Here is a 17,433-nt window from a genome sequence, read left to right on the forward strand (position 1 = left end):
ATCCAGAAGAAGAAAGAATCTCTACCAAAATGTTAATTTTTAGTCACAGAAACAGAAAAAAAATCAAAATTACTTTTTCTAAATCAAAGATAATCATTAAAAGCCAAAGTAATCTTGAACAAAAAGAGCAAAACTAGAAACCTCACAACACTTAACTTAAAACATAATATACCCCAACATTGGACAGAGCTCTGGGAGTTGGTGGAAGAGTTGAGGGAAGGATTGCAGGCTGCACTCCACCAGAAGATCAACAGAGTGAACTAACCTAGACCCTTGGAGGCTCCCAGAGACTAAACCACTAACCAAAGAGTGAGCACAAGCTGGACCTAGGCCCCACACACATACGCAGTAGAGGTGCAGTTTGGTCTTCATGAGTCCTGCAATAAGTGTAGCAGGGGCCTACCCTGACTCTGTTGCATCCCTGAGGACCTGTTCCACTCAGTGGACTGTCTTGTCTGACCTCAGTGGAAGAGGATGGGACTAGTACTGCTGGGACTTGAGGTGTCAGGATGGGTTGGTACCCAGGAGGGACCTTCCCCTTCTTATATGTGAAGGGGGGAGGAAGGAGGAATGGACATGTGAGAGGGGCCTGGTAGGAAGAGGGGGTGTGCTATGATTGGAATATAAAATTAATATATTAATGGAAAAAACATAATACAAAACTACTGTAGTCAAAACAACATGACACTAAAGGCAAACACATAATATCATGGAACAAAGTTGGAAGTCTAGAAATAAGGTTTATCCTGATGACAAGAGGATTGTGCCAAAAAAGCACACAATTGGGAAACAGTTTCTAGCAAATGGAATCAGACATACAAGAAAATAAAGTTAAAACTTTATCACACATTGGATGCAAAAAAATAAATTCAAAATGAATTAAATGTGTGCATATAAGAAGAGAAAGTATAAAATGGCTAGAAGAAAATCTACGTAGCATTTATCTAAGCAAGAACTCTTTAGATATAGGAAGTTTAAGTCACTCAAGTAAAACTCAGAAAATGGAATTATATTGAACTAAAAAGCTTATGCATAGCAAAAGAATCAATCAGTAGAGCAATGAGATAAGCCACTAAGTGTAGAAAATGTCATCAATCTATGTATTTGATAAGGGACAAATATTCAAGATGCATAAAGAATTTATCTCAATTACAATGAAATAAATACCCCAGTTACAAAATAGAATACCTGGATAGGCATTTCAGAAAAAAAGAATAAAAATGTTTATCAGATTTATGAAAAGAAGTTTAACATCACTTAGCAACTGACAAGTGAAAATTAAACCACCATACTATGGTATCACCTCACTCCTGTGAGAAAAGCTATTATTCAAAAAAAATAAACAATCTATGCTGGCATGAGAGGAAAAGGAACCCTGATGGTAAGAATGTAAATGAGGGAAGCTATTATGGAAAACAGAATATTCTCAAGAAATACAAAAGTATAATGACTATATGACCTCAAAATCCCGCCAGCCATTTTCCAAAGAAAATCAAATAAGTACATCTCAGAGGTACCTGCAGTTACAAGGTCCATTCTAGGATAATCACAATATCAAAATAACACAATCAACCTAGACAACAAGAGAAAACAGTCACAAACACAGAAGAATATCTTTCTGCCCTAAAAGACAAAGACCACCCTCTTTAGCATGGTGGTGAGTCCCCCTTCCTGTTGTGTGGAAGACCTAGGTTCCATTGTTCCATGAGGACGCAAGCTATCCTTTCTCAGGTTGGAAATATGTACCTGAAAATAAAAGGGCTTGTTTCTCTTGCAGAGGACCCAAGTTCAGTGCTTGGCATCCATGCTGAAAAGCACCCAACTGCCTGTAACTCCCCATCTATGGCACTCAGTGTTCTCTTCTGGATTTTGTGAGTACTTGCACTCATATGTACACATGTATAAAAAAAACATACACACAATTTAAAAATAAAAGCAAATATTTACAAAGGAGAGATAAATTTTAATTTTTAATATTATGAATAAATCTGGATGACATGATGATGAGTGAAGTAAGCCAGGCATGTAAATGCATGGGGAATGGTCTTGGATGTACACAAAATCTTTAAAAGTTTAACTGATTGTACCCAAGCATATCGTGGTTATAGCCAGGGGCTGGGCAGAGGAGTTGGGGACAATGTTTAAAGGGCACAAAATTTCAAAAATAAGTGCAAAAATCTTTTGTACCACATTAAAAGTATAATCAACAGCAATCCTTGTATCTTGGAATAACTCACAAAAATTATGCATGAGGTAATTTATATACTAAGCCTATTTATCCATTTCAAAACACCCAGTTGTACCATGTAAATATATACAGTTGGGGGGCAGGGTTCTCTCTATAGCCCTTGCTGTCTTACAACTTGTTCTGTAGAGAAGGCTAGACTCGAACTGAAAGATTTACCTGTCTCTGCCTCTCAAGTACTGGGATTAAAGGACGGTGCCATTATGCCTGGCTAATATATACAATTCTTATTTGTCAGTTAAATATAATCTTTTTTTAAAAGGCAAAAGGAAAAAGCCCCTAGAAAGATCATGACTTGACAGAAACTCTAATTTTGAAGTTCTGGCTCCTGAAATTTTGCTACAAATTTCTATTATTTTCAACCATCCATTGTGGGGTACTTTTCCATGGCAACGTTGGTAAATTAATATAATCACCATTAATACCTCCACCATTAAGGCCCATAAAACACAGAGATTTTAAAAGATCCTGTGGAGAAAAGACAACCTGCAGAAAGGGGCTAAAGAATGGGGGTAAATGACCAAGAACCAGCTTTTAAAACTAAAAGCACATACCAAGTTGCCAGCACTAAGGGCTGGTTTGAATGAATCAAAGACACAGGATTTAACATAAGTACAAGAAACCTTTATATAGCAGGAAAATTATCTGACATCTGCACTGAAAAATAAATGCCAAAAGAAGTAGTTTTTTGCCAAGAAGGACTTCCATTAGAACTATTTTAAAAAGCTAGAAATGCTCCCACACTGCCACCAGCCTGTCCTGTGCTTTTGCTCCTCTGCTGCCCTATCTTTCACTGATTGCAAAGGATGAAGAAATTGCCACACTCATCTTTGACAATGGCTCTGGCATGTGCAAAGCTGGCTTTCTTGTCAGTGCCACCCCCCAGGGCTGTGTTTCCTTCCATCATCAAGAACCCCTGATACCAGAGCATTATGGTAGACATAAGCTAGAAAGACTCCTACATAGGTGACAAAGCCCAGAGCAAGAGAGATATCCTTGAGCCTGAAGTATCCTAACAAGTATGGCATTGTCACCAACTGGGATAACATGGAGAAGATCTGGTTCCATACCTTCTACAACAAACTGTATGTGGCCCCTGAGAAGCACCTGGTACTTCTCATCAATTTTCCCCCTGAACTCCAAATCTAACAGAAGATGATGCACATAATATTTGTAACCTTCAATACCCTAGCCATATGTGTGGCCATTCAGGTGATACTGTCCTTGTATGCATCTGGGCACACCACCGGCATTGTCATGGACTCTGGTGATGGGGTCACACAGTGCCCATCTACAAGGGCTAAACCCTTCCCCATGCCCTCTTGCATGTGGACCTGGCTGGCCAGGACCTAACCGACTACCTTATGAAGATCCTGATGACAGCTGATAGGGCTACAGCTTTACCACCACAACTGAGCAGGAAATTGTGTGACATTAAAGAGAAGTCGTGCTATGTTGCCCTAGATTTTGAGCAAGAAATGTCTATTGAGGCATTCCTTCTCCTTGGAGAAGAGCTAGGAGCTACCTGATGGGCAGGTGATCACCATGGGCAATGAGTGCTTCTGGTTTCCAGAGGTTCTCTCACAGCCTTCCTTCTGGACACAGAGTCCTATGACATCCATGAGATCTACCTTCAACTCCATCATGAAGTATGATATGTACATCTGCAAGGACCTGTATGCCAATACAGTGCTGTCTGGTGGTACCACTGCGTATCCAGGCATTGATGAGAGGATGCAGGAGAACACAGCCCAAGCATGTAGCACCATGAAGATTAAGATCACTGTTCCCCATGGATTGGTGGCTCCATCCTGGACCTGCTGTCCACCTTCCAGCAGGTGTGGATCAGCAAACAGGAGTATGATGAATTGGGCCCCCTTCACTGCCCACTGCAAATGTTTCTGGATGGATTGAGCAGGTGCCAGGCATCTGCTGCATGAGCTGATTCTGCAGCAACAATTAGTCCTGGCATATGCACCCACTCCTGCGCATCCCAAGAAAACACTGTTGAAACATGAAGGCTCTCAGGGCCAGAGAGGAAAACACAGAGGCCTGCTCTCAGTGCCACACAGAACAACCATCTCCTAGCCAAAATGCTTGATGTCAGAAGTGATTCGGATTTTTAAAATTTGTATATATATGATGAGATGTCCTGGGTATGGGATCCAAGTCTACACACAACATTAACTTATGCCTCATGTATACTTTACACATAAAGTTAGTTTTGCAAATGTTTTCAGTGCACCTGCATTTTGATTGTGGCCTGTCTTTGGAGGCAAGTTATAGAATGCTCCATCTAAGGCAGTGTGGCCACGCTCAGGGAAGTTTTGAATTTGGGAAAATTCCCAGAGTTCAGTATATTCTGATTAGTGGTGAGCAATCTGATTCAAATGTCCCAAAGAAGAAAGGACATCCTGTGTTCCACAAGTGCTGAGCAAACGCCTCATTCATGTGACCCACTTTCTCTGCCATCATCATGCAGAATTTTGCCAACTACTAAGGAGTTTGTCAGCCATAAGCAAAGAGCATGTGCCCATGCTCTGTAGTCTATTCCTGGATTTCCTAACACACTGGGACATCCCTCCTCTTGCACTTAATAAAACTTGGTCAGCACACATGAGTCTATAAGAAGTAGATCCCAGAATAGGATCTGAGACTATCAGTAAAAGGTAAACTGGCTTTGAGGTTTACTTGGGTTAGAGATCATAGACATATCTGGATGAGTTGGATAAATTCAAGAATCAGATTAATAACTCAGGGGAAATCATTTTAATCTAAATTAGACAAGATACAAAAGTGTGTCAAAAATAAGTTAACAAATCTTTTATTTTTTTAGGATACTGAAATATATGAAGGAATCTCTGCTCTTCACAGAATCAGGTGCAGATGGAAATCAGCCCCCACTAGGGGATGGCAACACAGAAGTAGAACCAGCTCTACTCAGACCTCAGAGGCTTCTGCTTGAACTACATCTGGAAGAATGATAGGTGTTCCAGGTGGGTGGGCTACTGAGGTAGGGAGGGAATGGAGCTATGGCCTTGGGAGTTAATGCTGAACACAGAAAAGCCATGGCCTGGGGTGAAGGAGAGAATGGATAATTACAACACAAAGCAACCTCTAGTTGTACATCTGAATATCTCATGCTTAAGCCATGACAGGGAACAGAATTCTGATTTGGCCATGACACCATTTTGTACAAGACTAAAGAATTCCTACTCTGCCCTTTTGATCATCTTACATGAGTGATGTGATCAAACATATATTTTGGAGGGATCAGTGGAAAACAACATAATAGGTTCAATATAACAAGAATGAAAGTGGGTTGACTGGTTAGAAGTAGTAAACAATTTTTAGCCCAGAATTGTTCCTGTCTAAAGGAAATACAGGGGGAAAAAATGGAGCAGACACAAAAGAAAAGGCCATCCAGAGATGACCACCTTGGGAATCCATCTCATCTGCAGACACCAAACCCAGACACTATGGCTGATGCCAAGAAGTGCCCTAGACAGAAGCCTAGCTAGTATGACTGTCCTTTGAGAGGCTCTGCCAGCATCTGACTAAGACAGATGCAGATACTCACAGCCTACCATCAGTCTGAGTCCTGAAACCCCAATAGAATAGTTAGGGGAAGGAATGAAGGAAATGAAGGAGATTGTAATCCCATAAGAAGAACAATATCAAATAAGTGGACCCCACCAGAGAGCTCTCAAGGACTAAACCACCAACCAAAGAGTACATGAATGGTTCATAGCTCCAGCTACATATATAGCAGAGGACTGCCTTATCTGGCCATCAATGGGAGGAGAGGCCCTTGTTCCTTGGAGGCTTGTTGCCCCAGCATAGGGTTTGCTAGAGGGGTGAGGCAGGAGTGGGTAAGGTGGGTGCAGAAGCACACCACTCTTAGAGGCAAAGGCCGGGGGTGGGATGGGAGTTTGCTGAGGGGAGACCAGGAAGGGGGACAAAAATTGAAATGTAAATGAATAAAATAACCAATTAATTTTTAAAAAGTAGTAGCAAACAAGAAACAGATTGGAAATCAGACAATATTTACAAACTTCAACTATATATACCTGATAATTGTTTGGACCAATGAGCAATGAAAAGACAGTTCTTAAGATGACTCCCAAATTTCTGGCTTTCATATACTGAGAGAATACTGATGTACTTGACAGTGGACACATGGAGTTGGTAACATCCGAACCTTTATGTGATCACTCTAAGTAGACACTATAGAGCTTAGGCTCCAGTGGATAACAATAAGAACCCTTTTGGATCCTCAGTTCTCCTCTCGGGAAGCTTCCTTGCCCAGCTTGTGCAATCTATCAACAACTCTTTGCGTTTCAATTATAAATTCACCATTGGGGATGAGGACAGTGACATTCAGAGAGTTTGTGACTTGCTTGGGTCACACTCCTAAGAGCATCTTTCAGAGCCCACTCTCCTCATCTCTATTATATCTACTCTCACATTATTTCCCCAAGGATTGTAATTTATGACTAAGCTGAACTTGTAATGAGCAGCTAGTATTAGGATTCAATTGTGGTCGTAGCAGGAGTTCTCTGTCTTGCTCTATCTCTCTGCTAACCCTCTGATTATCCTACCCCACCCTTTTTGTATATTTTATTATTTGATGCCTATTTCTTGTTCCCAATAACATTTTTAAAAAAAAGTCTATAATATCCACTAGCAAAACTTTGTTAGGTGCTAAAGCACTGGCCCATGTCACCCATCAAAGCACAAATACTTTGACAGAGGCCTCAGTGCCTCCTTGGAGTGCTCTTTACTTGAGTGTGCCTAAATGTTGTCAAGAAATCTTGCTCACAGTCAGGTGCTTGAGTCCCAGCTTACAGATTCTAACTGCATAAGGCCACAGGTGAAACCCAGGAAGCTGCTTGCTTTAAAAGGCATCAGATATGCTTCACTGAGAAAAAAAAAATTTAAAGGAATGCTTCTGTGAAGCACATGTCAAATACCATGGCAGGACAATGGGTGATACTTCTGGATATAGGCATAATTTTAGAACACAGCAGGCTACAAGGGCAGATAGTAATCATGGTTAACATCATTATCACATTTGACCCAAACTAGGGTCACACTCTTAGAGGGCCACAAACCTCAGAGCCTCATAGTTGGATAATAGTATTTGCATTTTGCACTTCAGGAGAGGAAACTCAAATACAACAACTCAGACATTCAACCCAGGCCATGAATTTTCTGATGTTCTCCTATTTCTCTTCAGGCACACTAAACCAAGGTGTCAAGTGGGTAATTTGCTTGAGAGGTTAGTGCATTTTTTGGTTAATAGTAGGTATGAGAGTGATTCAAGGTGTGGGTGAGCCTTTGACAGAAGGATATGTGCACATTAATTCAGAGCCCCAAATGAATGCCTTAAATCCCATGGGTTATTCTAATGGTATTTACTGTAAAACACTACTGACTGCATTGTGATACTTTCTGATATCACCCAGCTGCAAGGAGGGAGTTATTAGCCTGGGAATTTACCTCAGCTGCCCTGAAGAGTTTGTGCATTCCAGGCTGGAACAGGAACCAGGCTTGCATCCTGGGACAAGATTGTAAACGGAAAGCTTGATGGCAGAAATAAGTTGTCGTGCACTGATGCATGACAACTCTGCCATAGAGAATTAAGGATGTTTAGTAACATATTGTGGTGTTTTAAAACCAGCACATGCAGAGCAAAATCAAACCATAATAATGTTAAAACAAAAGCCAGTACGTTAAAGTCTAATCATGTCCTTCTCCTTTATGTGTTAAAATTGGAAGCTGTGAGTGATGCCTTTAATTATGGTCCTGATGTTTTAGTTGCTGAACAGTTTATTTAAAGTGACAGAATCATTTTCTTTGTACATAATTACTCCTGCTGAATTTGTTATATAAACAAGTGGGAGACTAATAAATCAGAGACAGAAATAAAATTGATAGCTCTCACCAGATAATAATCTTAATGTATTTATGACAGATTGCTGATTCATATGTAATTTAGTCTTAGAGTTAGCTAATTAGAGAGAAAATCATTACAAGCTTACTTCTTAAGCATGATAGTACCCTAAAGAACCCACAGTGTTGAGGACAAAATGGCTCATGATAAAATGGAGGCAAGACACTAAAAATCAATATGAATATGATTTTTTTCTATACTCTTTAAATCTGTATGTGTGAATTCTCCATATTGACAACAATGGAAAGATGATAAAAGAAAATTCACTTCTTGATAATTAAGGCAAAAAAATTAGGAGTTAGTCCACAAAATTAGACCACAGTGCAAGTAGTGATACACCTATCGAATGACACACCGAAACAGATGAGAGTAGATTCGCACTCAACATGAGAGGCTTGGTGTCTCATGATCCTGAAGGTCACTGCCACTTAGAGTCCTGTGACCCCAGATTCAGATCATAACAAAATCCACCTCTACTTTCCTTTATCTTTACAAAGCACAATTTTACCTGGCTTTAAAGTGTGCTAGAGAGACTGAAGGAAAGGCCATCCAGAGACCGTTCCATGGGATTCATCCCATATACAGTTACCAAACCTAAGATACTATCGTGGATGCCAAGGAGTGCATGCTGAAAGCAGCCTGATATGGCTGTCTCCTGAGAGGCCTTGCCAGAGCCTTACAAATACAGAGGTGGATATTAGAATTGGACTGAGCGTGGTGTCCTCAACAGAGGAGTTAGAGAAGGGACTAAAGGAGTTGAAGGGGTTTGCAACCCCATAGGAAAAAAACAATATCAACCAACCAGATCCCCCAGAACTCCCAGGGACTAAGCCATCAACTAAGCCATCAATACATGGCTCCAGCTGCATATGTAGCAGAGGATGGCCTTGTCATGCCTCAATGGGAGGAGAGGTCCTTGGTCCTATGATGGCTCAATAGATGCCCCAGTGTAGGAAAATCAAGGGTGGGGAGGTGGAAGTGGGTGGGTGGTGGAGGAATACCCTCATTGAAGCAGGGGAGGGAGGGAAACCAGGAAAGGGAATAAAATTTGAAATGTAAATAAAGAAAATATCCAATAAAAAAAAACAAGTGAAAAATATGTGTGACAAGAACTTCAAGTCTCTGAAGAAAGAAATTGAAGAAGACTTCAGAAAATGAAAAGATCTCCCATATTCATGGATTGGTAATAGTAAGGTAGTAAAAATGGCCCCCCTACTGGAAGCAATCTACAGATTCAGCACAATCCCCATCATAATTCCAACATAATGCTTCACAGACATGGAAAGAGCAATTCTCAACTTCATTTGGAAAAACAAAACATCCAGGATATCCAAAACAATTCTCAACAAGAGAAGATCTTCTGTGGGAATCACCATCAATGACCTCAAGCACTACTACAGAGCAACAGTGATAAAAAGTACAGAGACAAATGGGTAGATGAATAGAATAGAATTGAAGACCAACAAATAAACCTACGCACCTATGGACACTTTATTTTTGACAAAGAAGCCAAAAACATACAGTGGAAAAAAGAATGCATCTTCAATAAATGGTGCTGGTCTAACCGGAAGTCCACATGTAGAAGAGTGCAAACTGGTCCATATTTATCACACTACACAATTTTCCAGTCCAAGTGGACCAAGGACCTCTACATAAAACCAGATACACTGAATCTAATAAAAAAAAATGATGTGTATGGAATTTATAACGTTGGTGCTAAGATGTTAGGATGGTCTGGATTGAGCTGATGGCAAAGGATATTAGGCAAATATGATATGTCACAAGATACCAAGTTTTCTAAAAACATAAGAATTAAACTTAGTAATGTATCCCAGTAAAGTTAATCCCAGTACTTCAGAGTGGTAGCAGAAGGGTCACAAATTAGAGTCTAGCTTGTGCTTCATGGGAACTTCAAGACTTTAAGAGTGAACTGAAAAATGAATGTAGTAAAATCCTATATTAAAATTCCAAAGGAGATGTACCTTGGCAGTTAAGCACTTGCAACACATAGCAGATCCTGGATTTAAGTGCCAGTGCTGAGGAATCTGGGTGCCAGCGCCTTGAATCCAGTGTTCAGATAAGGAAAGCTACAACTTTTTTCCAATACTATATGGCTCAAAACTAATGTGTTATTATAGTAATGGGTAAGGAACTGGAAGAGAACTGTGGTGCTTTGAATAGGAATGCCCCACCACCACCACCATAGACTCGTGTGTTTGAATGCTTGGTCCATAGGGAATGGCACTATAAGGAGGTGTGGCCTTGTTGGAGTAGGTGTCTTCTTGTTGGAGGACGTGTGTCACTGTTGGGCTGGCTTTGAGGTCTCCTATGCTCAAGCTATGCCCAGTGTGACGCACAGTCTCCTTCTGTGCATCAAGATATAGAATTCTCAGCTTCATGCTCCAGTGCCACGTCAGCCAGTATGCTGCCATGCTTCTTGCCATGATGATGATGGACTAAACCTCCAAAACTGTAAGCCAGCTCCAATTAAATGCTGTCTTTTCTAAGCATTGCCTTGGTCATGATATCTCTTCACAGCAACAAAGACAAGAACTATAAAATGAGGCATAAAAATGATCAAAACACTGGCTTCCTACTAGATGCTTTTTAAACCTATAATATTTTTCTCATAAAAACTAATAATTCATATAATATAGGAAATCCAATCTATAATCTTACTCAATAAGCACATAAACACAGTGAGTAGAAGGTGAAATGCTTAAATCTATTATTCTTACCTAATCACAGCTCCTGTATGCTGAAAAATAAAAACGTCACTTATGGATGAAAACAGCTGTATTAAGGTAATGGGTACATCAGTAATACTTATTTTACACAAATTGTTCCTTGTACATGAATCACAAAAGGCAACCTATGTTTATGATGCAAATTCAAAGTCAGTACCAGCTTGATTACTACATGTTCAATGACTTTGGTATGTGGTGTCCTGGTCAGTAGGGTCTTATCTTCATTTTCTAGATACTGCCTAGCTCTCATAGCACCAAAAACTTCTATTTGGGCTATTGGGAGAGAAAACTACCCAACAATCTTCCCCAGGTGTGAATCCTGTGAGCTGCAATAATAACTGACCCACCAAAATATACCCACTGGTGCAATAATGGCAAAAAGGTTATGGAAAGAACCAATTTCTGATTGTACTTAAAGCCTATGCTGCAAAATGGAATTCATATGCAGTACTGTTAACTGGGCCAAAACCTTGTGACAGGCTAGGTCATAGGCCATAGGAGAGCACCTAACACTATTTACTCTGCTAATGAAACATGGAATGAAATTCCCCCCTACGTTCTTGTCTTCATGCCTGTCTATTTGTGCACCTTTCAACCCTGAGAAGAGAATTTTCTTTTTTCAGTAGATGAAAATTAATATGGAGACCCACCACTGTGCCAAGACTAGGAGACTTGGTACTGTTTAGCTCTAAATGGGAAATCTACCTCACTCTCTCCCCAACAAGGCTCTGCAATCATCACTGGAGACGGGGGAGGGGGTGCAGAAAGATTGTTAGAGATGAACGTGATGGACATCTGCAGTGAAACATCATTGCTTGGATATGACATAAGTCACAGGGGCTTTAAGTGTAGACAGAGACCTGCAGGACATCAAGCCAGCTAAAATCCCAGCAAGGGTGGAAGGAGGACTCATGAAATCTCATCCCTAGAAGCTACTGGCAAGAGATTGCTGCTGGAAGGGTAGTCAGTTTTCTTCAGGGAAATGACCTTGTAAGCTGCCCATGCTTCAGTGGATGGCCATATGCCCATGAACATACAGACTCCTCTAGGTAGATTTGGTGGGTTTTTAAAAAGCAGAAGAAGTCGGGAAGGAAAAGTGTCAGGGGATAGGGGAGGAGTTGACTGAGATGGAAGGAAAGGAGAGAGAATGGGGGAGTGGATTTCACAAAGACACACTATATGCCACAGAAGTTCTCCACTTAAAAACTGCAAAATCGCTGGGCGATGGTGGTGCACACCTTTAATCCCAGCACTTGGGAGGCAGAGGCAGGTGGATTTCTGAGTTCGAGACCAGCCTGGTCTACAGAGTTCCAGGACAGCCAGGGCTATACAGAGAAACCCTGTCTCGAATAAAAAAAAAAAAAGTGGTAATTTTGTTTTTATCCCCATAATGAGATGTAGTAAGCTACACTTTCCTCATTTCTTTCACTGTTAAATCAGTATGATTTTACATACTGGTTCTGGTAAAAATTTAGAATGTTAAAAACTCAGATATTTACTGAAAACCATCCAATAGGTTCCTAGCACCTTTCAGTGGAACTCAGTATATTAGAACTATGCAGGGGAGAGTCATTAACCTGAACTGACAAAAGAACAAAGTTATAATAAAACATGAACAATTATAATAGGAACAATACACCTTTATGTCAGAAGGCACCTAAGTAAATCTTTGTTCACTCTAAGCCTTGCACTGCATGGAAACATTAGTTTTTCTTGTTCAGACATTTAAATTCTTGTTCAAATATTTGATTCTTTTTCAGAAGGCTGTGGAATTCCTAAGGCCAGATATTATGTATTGTTTACTGGGATATAATTTTAAGAGCCTGGCATATTACAGATGCTCACTATATACTTAATGAACCAATTAGTAGAATTACTGAGTTAAAATTGAGGGCCACACAATTTGTTAAGGAGTTCCTCTTAAATAAAAATCCAAGTTGCATCTAATTCACCAGCTTAAAAAATCTTGAATCTATACACATCAACAACTTAGAGAATAATATACATGATGTTTGAGTGTGTGTCAATGACAATTAAAATATCTTCTAATTTTTAACTTAGTTTTCCCTGATAGTTTACATTAAAATTCCTTTGACTCTCAATATATATATAATACAGTATATTTAAAATATAATAAATTATATTCCATAATGTATATTATATATTCTATGTAATATAGTACATATTATTATAAAAATAAGATATATAATTTTAAGAATATCAGAGATGAACCCTGCCTGCCCCCACACGGCGTGGATGGGGCAGAAGACACCCAGATGGCCAGGGTGCCACTAAAATGAGCAAATAAGTGGTAGAGAGATGGAAGAAAGACGAAAGCAGAGCAGTGTATGCACAATGAAGAGAGACAGAACTGGAGACTTGAGGGTGGTGAGAAATAGCTGATGTGAGTAGCCTCTGCTGATACCTGAGGCCATGGTGAGGTCCTGGCCAATGCAGCTACCAAGGAGCATGTCCGAGTCCATGGCCCTGTGGCAGCAAGGGAGGGGGTTGTCTGTGTTCATGCCTGTGGCCCATGCTATCATCAAAGCCCATGCAAAACCCTGGTCTGGGCTGCTACCTAAGGCCATGTTATTATCCATGGGCCGTGCTCCACCCCTCACCAGCTTTGGCACTTAGAAGAGCTAAAGATGAACTCACTCCTTACCTGGGAAAGTTGGGAGAGCTGACCCCAGTATTTGTAGGCTGTGGCACTCAGGAGAGGACCTCCTCCCCAGAACCTCATCTGGGCAGCATAGTAGAGCTGGCTTGTGGGCACAGGAGAGCTGGCAGGCTAAGCTACTCAGCTACCACCCAGGCTCAAACCCAGGGCTTTGAGTTGATCTGCCCCAACATCTACCCCATCTGTGAATTGCCAGGGCCAGTTCTGCAGAACCAAAGCGGCAGGAACTCCACAACACAGGGTAACAGCAGAATATCCAATAGGAGCTCCAGTGAGGATACAGGACTGATAGCAGACGTCAAAGGCCTTGAACCAGGCCAACAGCTCACTTAGTGAGCATTTACAAGTAAAGCTCTGTGGGCAAAAGGGTATATATACTATATGACACGCCTTAGCTTCCATAGCAGGATGTTTAACGTTTGATTTTAATTTTTTTTCACTTTTTAATTTTTTTGTTTTCTTTTGGAAGGGAGGATACAAGGGCAGAGGGCAGATACGCAGGGATAGGAGATGACTGGGATTGGGGTGCATGACGTAAGCTTCACAAAGAACCAATAAAAAGCTTTTTAAAAGGAATATTTTTGGTCATGTATTCTTTAATTTTTTTAGAATTTCTTATGTGATACAATATTTACATAATTTCCACCTATCCCTATGCCCCCTCTGATTTCTTCTATGCCCACCAACTCCCTCTCAAATCTATAACCTATTCTTTAATTATCTGTTATATTACATACACACATACACACACACACACACACACACACACACACAAACACATAGTGGGTTCCCAAGGCAGATAAGGCACTGGCCACACCCCAAATATCCCTCAGAAAGCGCCACAGCAAGAGTGGTACTGCTTCCTGCCTAAATCAGGCTTGAGCTACTCAACTCCATAGAGACAAAGGCCGCATGCCTTGATAAACCCAGTTAGGTTTCGGTTTCCCCTGCCAGAAAACTGGCTTCTCAGAAACCATGTAACCAATGGTCTGCTCATCTAGCTGACATGCTTGGAAGGACTCTGCTCCCACTGCAGCATATTCTCCCTTGGTTTGTTTTCTCCCCTCCACCACAACTCAAGCTATATAAACTAGCCCTGCCATATCAATAAACAAGCTAAAAAATGAGCCACCTCTACGTAAACACATGGGGCCATACATACGGCCACAAAAGCATCTCCAGCAGGAGGACCTAACTGAGGACTGCCTGAGAGACCAAGGATTGCTGGTGCAGGTTGTTTAGAAGAGATCCTTTCTTGGGACCAATGGGGCACAGGTGGAGGGTATTAAAGGAGCTTGGAGCAACATTCAGACAAGCTTGCTGTAGTGTTCCTCACCTGCTCCTGGAGTCTGTGTCGTTGACTCTGCACCAACTCACCACCAACTTCCAAGGGCAGGTGGAGTCCATGGGCAAATAGTCCAGGGCACAGGCAGCAAAGCTGTCCTCTGAAACAGTCTCCCAGGAGATTGTCCTTACCTGCCGTACTCACCACTGCCACCTGAGAGCCTGCTCCCCAGCTCCTCCGCACCCTGAGATCACCTGTACCTGCAGGGGTTGGGGGGGGGGAATCACATGTATATATATATATATAAAACCTGCGGAGTCCACTAATGTTGCTCATATGTATATGTGTTTGGATCTGACCACTTGGGATAAACTTTTGGGATCAGGACACCTGCTATCAGATAGTGTCTTCTAAATACGTCAGGGAAAAATCTGAATGCAGGAAACCTCAACAATATAGTCACCTAGCAAGACCTGCCTGTACAACAGCCACACCAGTTGACACACCAGTGTGGATAGGGGAACTTTCACAAGGCCCCACTCCTAGATGAAAGGCTACAAGCAATCAATAGCTTTTAAAGGCCATTTTCAAAGAAGTTTTAGGGTCATAGAAAAATTGAGAGAAAGAGATAAAGATTTCCCAAAGAATGCCTCCCTCTATCCATGGATACTTACCTACTTTCCTGTTTGCAATATCCCTAGCATAATGCAAAAGCTGATGCTCAAACTTTGATATATCACAAGGTAATTGTTCATATTATCTTTATTCATAGATGTAGGAAAACAGAGTTCCTGGAAGTTCAGCAAATTACCAATGATGAAATAACACAAAGAAGTGAGTCAGTGTGTGGCCATGAGCAGTGTGTGTTCCAACACTGGGCTATGCTGTATCACATCACTGTAGACCAGGTATCTCTAAATAGGAATGTTTTTTTGCTTTTGTTTTTGAAAGCCTATTGCTCAGAATTCTGTCCTAGAAGTTTTCTGGAAAGATAAAAGCACACAAATATGGAAGTTTTCTCATGGACTGGGTAGACTGCACTGGTAATGCTGAACTGCAGAGGTAATGTTAGGGTAGCAGAAATACTTTAAATGATGCTATGATAAAGCCCACGGGTAGTGTACACTTGACTTGAGGGCAATTCTAATATTCCCAGAGAATTACTGATAAATATGCAAATGTATCTGAGTAAAACCCTGCTGTATGTATTTTTATGCTATTAAATGGAGTCTCAACTAAGAGACGGCTGATAGGGTCAGAGGTGGCATAAAATATGTAATAAGGGAATTGATAAGAGAAATTAAAACACAAGTTAGAACAAGGTAACCAGTTCTGTATTAAAGAGTGAAAGAAGTGGGGGAGGGGACAAAAAAACAAATGTTCTAGTATCAACCATGCCAACCTCACTCCATTATACCTTATGTAAGCAATAGAACCCTCCACATACCCAGCCTTCCTAATAGGTGTTGACTTTTGGCTATTCTAAAACAACTCTTCCTTCCTGGCCCTAGATTATCTTAACCTAATATAAAGTGGCCACTTTCAACTGAGCATCTGTAAAATCAATTTGCTTCTCCCCTCACTTTGGATGTGATTTAACTGTGACTTCAAGTAGCTCTTGTGCTTAAGTTGTTAAGCAGTGGCTTGCACTTCAATATAATCCCCCCCAAAAAAATCATAATTGTAAACATTCTTAGTTCCATCTTCAAAAAAAAAAAATCTCTGTGCCAAATGACCATCTTTTTTATATACGTCTAGAAAATCTCTGAACTATGAAGGGTTCCTAAATGAAGCTAGAATTCTTACAGGGAATTTTTTAAATGAACTGAACACAAGCATTAACACAGGAACAGTTGGATGCTAATCACTTAGCTGGTGAAAACTATATTACACAGCTAATGGAAACACCAGGGGAGCACAGGGGAAATGAGAAGCCTGTGCTGGCAACAGCACAGCAATATGTCTATAGGCAGCTTCATGTCACCAAGCACATTTGTGTTACTATAAACTGCACAGAAGCACGCGTTATTGTCATAACAGCCTTAGCATCTCTTGAGAATATATCTTGATGTTATACAATCCAGTAAGGAGGAGCTTAAACATTGCTGAGGATGAGCTATTGAAAAACTCTGTTGACAGAATAAACAGAAAAGTGATCACTGATTTAAAAAAAAATTAAGTCTCTCAAAAGCATATTGTGTCCACTGACCTTAAGTAGGGGTTGCAAATGAGATCAAAAAATGTTAATGAATTTTCCCAAAGTCACATAAATATTTAATAATATATGTGCCAATTTCTACATGTTCCATATATTAAAAGGTCTACCGTGTGCCTGGTGTTTGGGTGTATGATAGAATAGCTTGTTCCTTTGATCACAAAGGGTTAACATTAGTGAGGCTGAACAGTAGGAAAATAAGCAAGACAATTTACTGGTTGTTGCTAACATAATAAAGCAAGGTGAGATTTAGGACCAAGGAAGGAACAGCAAAAGATAACACACATATATGTAATGAAATAATA

General features: G+C 40.6%; 1 pseudogene; it reads left to right on the forward strand.

Annotated features, from left to right (window-relative positions):
- The first annotated feature begins 2,248 nt into the window (after positions 1-2,248).
- Positions 2,249-4,190, forward strand: LOC116099973 (annotated as a pseudogene).
- The last annotated feature ends 13,243 nt before the right edge of the window (positions 4,191-17,433 follow it).

Source organism: Mastomys coucha, unplaced genomic scaffold (assembly GCF_008632895.1).
Source record: "Mastomys coucha isolate ucsf_1 unplaced genomic scaffold, UCSF_Mcou_1 pScaffold20, whole genome shotgun sequence".
NCBI classification, from domain to species: domain Eukaryota; kingdom Metazoa; phylum Chordata; class Mammalia; order Rodentia; family Muridae; genus Mastomys; species Mastomys coucha.